The sequence below is a fragment of the Cricetulus griseus genome, chromosome 3 (genome assembly GCF_003668045.3).
Source record: "Cricetulus griseus strain 17A/GY chromosome 3, alternate assembly CriGri-PICRH-1.0, whole genome shotgun sequence".
Classification (NCBI taxonomy): Eukaryota; Metazoa; Chordata; class Mammalia; order Rodentia; family Cricetidae; genus Cricetulus; species Cricetulus griseus.
The window spans coordinates 118722617-118732559 of NC_048596.1; the positions used below are offsets into that span (position 1 = coordinate 118722617).

A 9943-nucleotide genomic window follows, 5' to 3' on the forward strand; every position below is an offset into this window, starting at 1 on the left:
CTTTTTCAAGGCCCTTCATTTCATGATAACCTTGAATGGAAACTTTGTGTGCTAGGTAATCTCTGAAACCATGGGAACCTTGTGAACTGAGACTTGCGGTCTCACGATTCCCCTTCCCCCTTTCCCTTTAAAAGCGCCTTGCATTTGTGGTTCAGGGCTTCAACTCTCACCACAGAGTGAAGCCCCAGCTAGCTGGTTATATGAAATAAAAACCTTCTTGTGAATGCATTCAGGTGTTGTTGGCTCCTAGAAGCCTTGGGTTTCTTCCCTCTCTTGTGAGCACAACACACTGTCTTTAAAGATAATGTGCTGGGTAGTGGCAGCACATGTCTGTAACCCCAACACTTGGGAGGTGAGGTCAAAGGTTGAGGGGTACAAGGTCATCCTTGACTACATAGCAAGTTGGAAGCCACCTGGGTTACAAGGGACCTGTCTCAAAAAATAAAATAAAAAACAATTGGTAAAGTTAAAATCAAGATGGTTATACTATGGAGGTTTGGTTACATTTATTTGACAATTGCTGGGTTTTGGTTTTTGGCTTTTGTTTTTCAATACATTTATTTTGTATCTGTGTAGGTATGCACATGCCATGGAGCGTGTGGAGGTCAGAGGACAACATGTGGGAGTTGGTTCTCTCCTTCCTCCAGGTGGGTTCTGGGGATCCAGCTCAGACTGTCAGTCATGGCAGCAAGCACCTGAAATCATCTCATCAGCCATTATTTTTAAGGGTCTCGTGTAGCCCAGGTTGGCCTCCAACTTGCTATGTAGCCAGGGATAACCTTGAACTTCTCTCAACCTTCCAAATGCTAAGATTATAAGCATGTGCTCCCAGACTCAGTGTATTAAAAGGCAGGGGATGAGACCCATGGCTTCCTGTATGCAAGCACTCTACCAGCTTTAGCTCCAGCCCTCATATAGTTTATGGTGCGTGTGTGCATGTGGTGTGTGTGTGTGTGTGTGTGTGTGTGTGTGTATGTGTGTGTGGCCTAAATTTTTAAAGATATCAATATTTCTGGTACATCCTTTGTGTCTACTTAGATTTATGTCGTTAATATTAGAAAACAAAAGAATGGAGGTCCCAGGCATCCAGTTTGTTTTTGTTTTGTGTGGTGCGTGTGCGTGTGTGTGTGTGTGTGTGTGTGTGTGTGTGTGTGTGTGTGTGTTGTTTTTGGTTTCTGGAGACAGGGTTTCTCTATATTTGGAGGTTGTCCTGGAACTTGCTCTGTAGACCAGGTTGGCCTACTAACTCAAAGAAATCTGCCTGCCTCTGCCTCCAGAGTGCTGGGATTAAGGGCCTCTGCCACTAACGTCTCAGACCCCATCTTCACTTCTTAAGGAAGCCACTGAGCTCACTTCCCAACCCTGAGTGAAAAGGTCTGTCCTCCTTACAGAGGGATGGGGAGTTTTTCATAACAGAAACTTTGCGAGCCCTACCCCTAGGGACCCCTTCCTATGGGTGACTTCGATGAAGCAGTTTGATCTCCAGCACAACATAAACCTCTGCTATCCCAGCACTCCGGAGGTGGAGGCAGGAGCACTAGCAGTTCAAGGTTATCTTTAGCTACCCGGCAAGTGCAAGGGCCGAAGGGAAACTTGTTTTTGTTTTGGTTCTGGTTTGTTTGTTTTCCGGGACAGTGTTTATTTGTGTAGCCCTGACTGTCCTGGAAAAAGATCTGTAGACTAGGATGACCTGGAACTCAGAGGTCCCCCTGCCTCGACCTCCTGCATCCTGGGATTAAAGGCGTGCACCACCTGGCAAGAATTGATATTTTGCTTTTGCAAATTGTTATGACCCATAGGCTATCCTACAGCTGAGGGTGTGGTGGGGATGTCCTTGTTGCTGGACTGGGTGCAGATCTGCAAGGGGATGATCATCTGGTTGACTTTTAGAGAGGTGGTTCTTTATATGCCAGAGCCATAGGCATTACCTGGGAAGTGGTTGGACTCACAGAATGAAAAGCAAGGAGGTGGGATTTAACAAAAATTTTGTGTGTGTTGCCATGGATAGAACACAGGGCCTTAGCACATATGAGGCAAGCACTCTACCACTGAGCCACATAGCCAACCCAGCAATCTGTCTCCAAGCTAACAAGCTGCTTAGCCATGATCCAGAAGCAGGACCAAGTTCAAGCTCAGCTGGTAGAATCAAAGGGACCACATGTAAATCATTTACTTCACTCACACAGCTTCCTCCTCCAATGGCACTCCAAAAATCAACGGCAGCTGAACTGGACTTTGGACCTAGACATGTGTGGTGCCATTATACTTCTCCCACCTCCGAATGTGTAGCACTCAGGCCCAGGTTATTATCACAATATTTTTTATCACTCAAGACTGGGGTGCTTCCTCCATCTGGAGAACTTTATTCCCCACCGTTGCTTGTTCTGTTCTAAGCCACGTCTTTTTCACGTATCAAAATAATCCTTAACTCGGCGGTCCTCAGTTTCGATTGATCCTGGAGAGCATGAAAAACCACCGGCATTTGGGTCACAGCCCAAGATTCTGACTTAACAAGGTCTGGATTGGTTCTTCACTCTGGCCCACCGAGAACCGCCGCTGGAGAGCAGGTACGCAGGGACCAGCAGAGGGCGCTGCGACCCTGTGTATTAAAAGAAACGTGTGCACCGTGATCTTAGAGGCTTTGGTGGAGACCGAGATGATCTGACCCTGAGTCAACGACCCCTTTGTGTTGTAGAGGTCCTAAAACACCACCTTATCTTAGAAAGTAAAGAACTTTTTATTTTGCCCAGTGACTTGAGGCAAGTTGTCACATGTCTAAACCTTGATATATATGTGTCTTTAAAATGAGGGGAGGTTTAATCAAACTCCATGTTTTATTATGTATTATTATGTATTGATTGGCTTGAAATAGACACGATGTTGCTCTGGGGAAGGGGAAGATTAACATTAAGTGGGCTGATAAAACTACTTGGGAAGGAAGGCTAGTAGAAAGAAGGTGACTGAGGCTGGTGAAGAGGAAAACTGACAAAGAAGCAAAAGAGACCCAAATGCCATCGTGTGTTATAACACCCCGCATGGGCTGGAGAGATGGCCCAGCCGTTAAAGACCAGGCTCATAACCAAAAATATAACACTCCCCCTTGCCGAATTATCATGACCACCTAGCTAGGTAGATAGGATCCGTAACATATGAAGCTCAGAGATGGCAAGTGCCTGTCTCAAAGTCACAGTGTGAAAGCAAAGGAAGGAGGCTTGAAGCTGAGTTTGATTTCAGAGCCAGGACTCTGCTCCACACCACAGGGGTGGCCTTCTCCAGCTCCCGGATCAGAGATATATACCTCATTTCCTTCCCCTTCTGAAATTTTTGCTTCCTGAACACGAGATTGAAGTCTTCTCATTCCCATGTCACCCCTGGATGCTGAGGGCATCTGGGGGGAGATTCTACTCCCCCCCCTCTCCTCTTGTTAGCTCTGCCCATTCTCTCTTTTAACACACTCGGGTTCATGCACGTACACTCTGCCTGCCGCTTGCAGGACGGACACCTGCTGAGTGACCCAATTTGTAGCCTTCTCAAGTGTGAATGAGATTTTCAATAGGACTGGCTGCCTACTGGCAGGGTTGGAGCAAGGAGAAATTGGAAAGAGCCATTTGGAGGAGGGGAGGTGACATGGGATGGAGTGAAGTGGTTCAGAGAGGCTAAGTACCTTTTCCAAAGGTCACACAGCTTCCAAGTGTTGGTTACTGTCCTGCTGAGCTGAGCTTAACCAAGGTTACAGTTTCATGATTTCTGAAGGTGTGTGGCTCCCGACCAATCTCAGTGTAAGGTGCTATAGCATGCTCTGCTCCATGGTCGAGGACGACAGTGCGACTCAGCATGGAAGGGGACAGAGAAGGCACGAGCTTGTTGCTGAGAAATTTATTTCCACCAAGTGTGTTAACATCAGGACTTGGTACCCACCTTAGGTCAAGGTGACCTCCAGACAGGGGCATTGAAAAAGGGGAGGGGCTGGGGTGTAGGTACAACACTTGCTTAGCATGCACAGAACCCTAGGTTCTATTTCCAGTAGTGCAAATGAATGAATGAATGAATGTCAGGAAGGAGGGAGTGGGAGAGGAGGAAAAGAAGAGAAAGCAAAGAGAAGGGCTGAAGGACTCAAGTGGTAGAGTGCTTGCTTCTCTTGTGTGAAGCCTTGGGTTTGCGCCCCAGCACTGCATACACCGAGTATGATTGCACATGCCTGTAATTCCAGCATTTGGGGCAGAAGCAGGAAGAACAGAGTTCAGGATCATCCTCAGCTACATAGGTAACTGAAGACCAGCCTGGGCTACATGACACCCAGAAAGGATGGAGAGCTGTGAAGGGTTTCCTTCCTTCCTTCCTTCCTTCCTTCCTTCCTTCCTTCCTTCCTTCCTTCCCCTTTTAAGACAGGTTTACACACAGAAGCCTTACTGAGTGATGGAATTAAAGGCATATGCTGCCACATTTGTGGGGAAATGACTACTTCTGCCATTGAGGGGGCCTCCAAGCACAGGCAGCGGACGGGGCTTCCAAAATTCCATTTATTGGCAGTGAGGAGTTTTTTTCTATATCATTACGCCCCACAGGCAGGCACAGAAATTGCAGACCATCCAGGATCGGGTGGCCCACTTGCCCAAAAGGTGATAGGGACATGTGCCTGTGCTAGTACACACTGTTACCTGCCCTCCATGAGCCCTGTGTGTTGGCCCTGTAGTGTCTCTCACCAAGGAGGAGCTTGCAGGGTGAATGAATAAGCCCATGGGAGGGTGTGTGGATGCAGAGTCGCTCACCATTCCCTGAGGACAGACATCCTGTCCCCTGCCCCACTCTAGATTCAGTGTACTCGTTTCTGGAGGAGTCCCCCTGAGGTGTCTTCAGCCCAGGCCTTAGAGGAATATTTTGGTAGTTTGCTAGGGAACATAGAAGGCAGAGAAAATACATCCAGAAATGGTGCTCCCATACCTCCCCCTGATGCTCAGAGGACCCGCACCGTGTGGTAGACTGGGACTTGTTGTTGAGTATAGAGAGACAACAACAAAATCACTAGTCTTCCAGGCGGGGCTGGCCTGTCCATGGCCTTGCTAACCACCTCCTCTGGGCCTTGGCCACCACCTGTTATCATCTGGATACTCCTGTGGGGAGGCCAGCGTCTTTCCCCATGCCCTCTACTTTCCTTATGTTCTCCACTGCACCACCCCATACACCTCCCCGCCCCATGTACCCCCCACACCCCAAAACTCCTTGGAGTCTCTGGCTCCAAATGGAGGAGAAATCCCCTTTTTTTTCTCCTCCTATTTTCCACAGTGAAGACGCTTCCTTTAATCTTAGGGGAATCTTATTTCTCATGGAAAGCAGGTGGGCAGCTCATGTCTCCATATTTTCTTCAGGTATCATAAAACCCTGCACTACCACAGAGAATAGATAAAAGAAAAAGCTCCAAGTAGTGCCTACCCCAGGCCTCTTCTCCCCTTCCCAAGGGTCCCCAGAACCCAAGGTGAACATCTTCCCAGAGCGCATAACCCATAGCTCAGAGTCAAGTGGGACTACTAGGCAGGGGACATAGGCTGTATTGTTGGTTAATTCCCCTTGTAGTACGTTGATAAAAGGTAGGCAGGGCCCCCACTGCCTGAGCCAGCCTCTAATTGCATGGACAGGGCACATCCGCTCCTTAATTAGGAAAAGCCACAATATCCTGGCAACTCCAAGAGCGCATGGCTCTAATTGTATTTCTGCAGCAGCTGAAGGATTATTACCCTTCCTGATTGGTGCTTTTAATTCTTTTGCATTTTAATTGCTAGCTCATTCTCTTTGCCCCACCCCTCCTCCATCCTTTGATTTGTTCTGTTCATCTAGACTGGGGAAGGGCTTGCCTGGACATGGAGAAAGTCATCGACAAATGGGGTGGGGAAGGCCTCTCAGTCCAACCCTTTCAGAGCCCAGAGCCTGGGATGGGGCACAGTTCTACACTCTAAAAAGCGCTTTGTGGAGGATGCAAGGTACGTCCCCAGTTCTAACCCAGGACCACTGTGAGGATCGACTTCAGTGTATGCTAAAGAACAAGTCTAACTGGGCTGCTGAGCCAAAAGTGGGTAGTAGGAACAGTTGATACTTTTGAGTATTTTTGGAGGATGTGGAACTTTCTTAGGGACCTTCCGTATGACCTTCAAGTGGTAAGAGACATGCTAAAGGACATGACCCAAAACTTCAGAGAGACTCTCAGAAGCCATCTGTATACCACTTTGTAGACCTGGATTCGAGTACCCCTGATTCAAAAGCCACCAACTCAGTCACTGTCCTACACTGCCTAAGGGAGTGGGGGCTCTTACTAACTAGCCTGTCAAAACAGTGGCAGAGAGGCAGAGTCCAGAGGCAGCAGAACTTTGTGGTGGTTGTGGGACCAATCCATTTTCATTGCCTTTCTCTTGATAGATTCAGTGAGGATGGTTTTGACCTGGCGGTGGTTTGGGCTCTCTGAAATTCTTAAACTCCAGTCTTTCTCTGAGTTGGAGGAAGATGCAAGGTACCCAAAACATTGCTATAGTCTCAGAGGATTGCATTTTGGAATAGTGACCTACCCTTGAGCCCACTAAGTGTCACTCTCCACTTCCCATTTCTTTGCTCTGAATTTAGAGCTGTCCCCTTAGCAACCACGGTTTCCATGGTTTCCTCCATGACAACGATCCCCAAACCCCTCCTCTCTTTTACCTCATGACAGTAATGGGTGATAGGAATCCTCAGTGTGGCCACTCCATGTAACCATGGTAACAATTAATTGAGCCTTCATGTATCTTTTGTGAAGCAGGCTGGAGAATATGAAGCTTTAGATATGGAGAAAGAGCCTGAGGTGGGGGTGGGCACAGGACTTGAACTGTCATTTTCACAGAGAAGTCAGGGGGCTTTTCTTGATACTGTCCTGAAAGATTTAGTCTTGAGCCTCTGATTCAAGCATGGTTAACCTCTGAGGAATCAGAGCCCCTAATATGGAAGTACAGCCTGGCACTGGAGCCCATAATCCCCACTGAATTCAGCCCAGCATGGGGAGGGGGCAAAGAAGATGTCCCTTGATGGCAAAATCCTGGCTAGGTGTCTGTCTACTCCCAAGAATCCAGGAGAGAAAAACTGAGCCTGTACTCACATCCAGGCATCCTCCGGGCTGTCATTGGTGTGCTTGTCCAAGATGAAGAGGATCTTCAACGGACTCTCCCGACGCACCTTTTTTCCTGAGAATTGGAAATCCACATCAGCATTTCAGGGCTTGGAGCAGAGAAGAAGAAAACAAACAGTGGCAGAAAAGCTGACCTGCCCCAAAACAGTTCCTGAAACCCTCACCACCTACCTGCCAGGCGCCTTCCTGAGCAGTGGCCAGTCTGCTCTTCTACTGTACTAGAGTCGTGTCTCCATCCATCCTTGTTTTCACACCAAAAAGGCAGCTGTCGAGATGCCAAAGTGCAAAAGCAAAACCATCCCAGAGCACCAAGGCTGAGCAGAGTCCCAAACACAGAGATGCCTGCCCATCGCAGGTGAGGTACATTACCCTCTTCTTCTCCATCCTGTTCCCTCCAATTTTTCACAAATAAATCCCTTGCACTTAAGGACCAACGCTGTATTCCTAGAGATCTCAGATCCCCATACCCCTGGTGTACTGATACTACAAATAACCCCTACTGTCTTAGAAATATATTTATGATGCATCATAAAGTGGGAAAACATAGAACAATGTGTTCTTCGGGTATGTTCGAGTGAGCTACAAATAACTAAGCACCAAACGTAATTCATGTAAATCAAGAGCAATCTGAACCAGGTAAAGCAAGACCCTGATTCTGGATTCCAGAATTCCGAACCTGTCCTTTGCTGCTGGATAGAAACTAAGGCAGATTCAATCATTCTGGGTACCCTGCTCTCTCTGCTAGTCAGTAAAGGATAAATGGCATCCTCTTATTGGTTGGTGAAGTGATACATACCAACCAATGAGAGATTGGCTTTTCCTTTTTGGCCAATAAGGTCTAAGTTATCTTCTTGAAAGAAAAGTAAACCCTTTGTCCATAAAGAAATGAGCAAAATGATAATAATAATAATTTTAAGTAAAAGACTATAGTTGCGGAGGGAATTACTGATGTAATCAGTGATAGCTGGCCCAGAGAACTAGTAAGGAAAGGCAGTCCTCTAAGAAGCAAACTACAAAAAACAGACTAGCTGTCTGGTTTGGTGTAAAGGAAGTTTCTATAGTAACATGCAAGAGAAAGGCATTTTGATGTAACCACCCCCCCCCCCCATAGTATATCTCAACAGGCCATCTCTTTGGGGAGTGAGGACTTAAACATAGGCTGAAATTAGGATGGTTCATTATAACATATTAGCAGTTTGTAGGGGAAGGATGAAGGAATGGAAATATGATCCCATTTGCTGATGTGAGCCATATTGGTAGCTACTGTCTGAAGCGGAGGGTTTCCCCCTCTATCTGTGTCACTGGGTGACAGCAGTGTGAACACACGGCTTTGTTTTGGAAGCAAGTTCTTGGCTCTTAGTGAGAACTATTCTAGACAAATCAATGCATAAACCAGGTTGCTCAGTAACTTCTTGGGCATTTCCTTTTCCCCCTTCACCCCCTGAGAAGGCTAGAGAATTTGTGGGTCCGATGATTTCCCACCCAAGTGTTACAAATGCATGCAGACAAATGACAGTGACAGGTGGAAGGAAAAGTAGAGTCAGCGCTTGCCAATTCAGAGATGGGGGCGGGCGGGGGGGGGGTTGCTGAATCTGCAAGTGCTGGCTTTGCAAGGAAGCCAATGCAGAGGAGAAAAAAAAATAGGTAAGACTTTTGAAGAATCCAATGCTGCTGGGCTAGTGCCTAATTGTTAACGGAAACACATGTCTACCTCACTTCACTGTGAAGTTCAGCAGTGAGGCAATCCAGACCCATCTCCCGTGTAAAGAATGGGAGGGGGCTGTGGAACCAATTATATCTGCAGAAGACACACTGAAACAATATCTTGTATCTCTCTTGTTCCTCATTTAAAGGGGAATGGGGATGTGTGTGTGTGGGGTAGTTTAAAGGAGATCATCTCCTCTAGTATATAGGGTTAAATGAGAGGACTGTGAACTGCAAGTCTCAAGAAAATGGCTGGGCAGGTTATGATTTCATTTCTGAAGTGGGCTGGGGTATGGGTGGGAAGGATTTTGGGGGTCTTCTGTCTTTGACTTAAAGACGGGGGTAATCACCTTCTAGGGCATCCTCACTGGTAATTGGAGCAGTACATGGGAATGGCGATGACTCCCACACAGCCCAGGCTGAGGCAGGGGCTACCAGGAGATATTTAATTTAGAGAATCAAGGTGCTCACAGATAAACAGTAGCCAAAGCCCCTCCATTCACTGTTACCAAGGCAACAGGAAGCAGGGGCTGCGGGTGGTTGCTTGGTAACCACACTAGAGCTGGCGTCCTGTCCGCTCTGCTCTCCTCCTCCCCCACCTCCATTAGCCCTTTTGTGACAGCTTCTCCCCCTCCCTGGCTTTTCCTCCCTGGCAAAACAATCATCTGTGCTCCTCTACAAAGGCTCTTAGGGCTTCTTCAGATTTAAAAAAAAAAATGTGCACCTGAATGTTCATTTTGGGCAGACATCATTTACACCCAAAGGTTGGAACCCAGACACAATGTACTATTTCCTACCATAGTCTCAGTACCTTTTCTCTCCAACTCCATGTTTTTCCCCCTTCATTTACTCCCAGTAAGGTTTAGGGAGAAGACAGACTCAAATGTGACGATTCCTCATAGAACACTAGTTCCCCGGGGACCCCTCCAGACCCTGTGGCTGCGTCTCCAGAACTTCGCTGTTTCCCCTCTGGTATAGAATTCCCTAGATACTCGAACCCATGGAGAAATAAAAAAGCCGAGCCTCCCATTCCCTTCCTGTACAAACTGCGTCTCACCTCCTGGCCTCGTCTAAATGGATTCTGTGGAAGTGTGG

At 47.4% G+C, this 9943-nt stretch overlaps 1 non-coding gene across 1 annotated transcript; it reads right to left on the reverse strand.

Moving 5' to 3' along the window:
* Window positions 1-4868: 4868 nt before the first annotated feature.
* Window positions 4869-5092, reverse strand: Mir7a (microRNA mir-7a). The gene has a single exon (NR_105086.1). It is a non-coding gene; the product is annotated as a microRNA mir-7a (primary transcript).
* Window positions 5093-9943: the final 4851 nt, after the last annotated feature.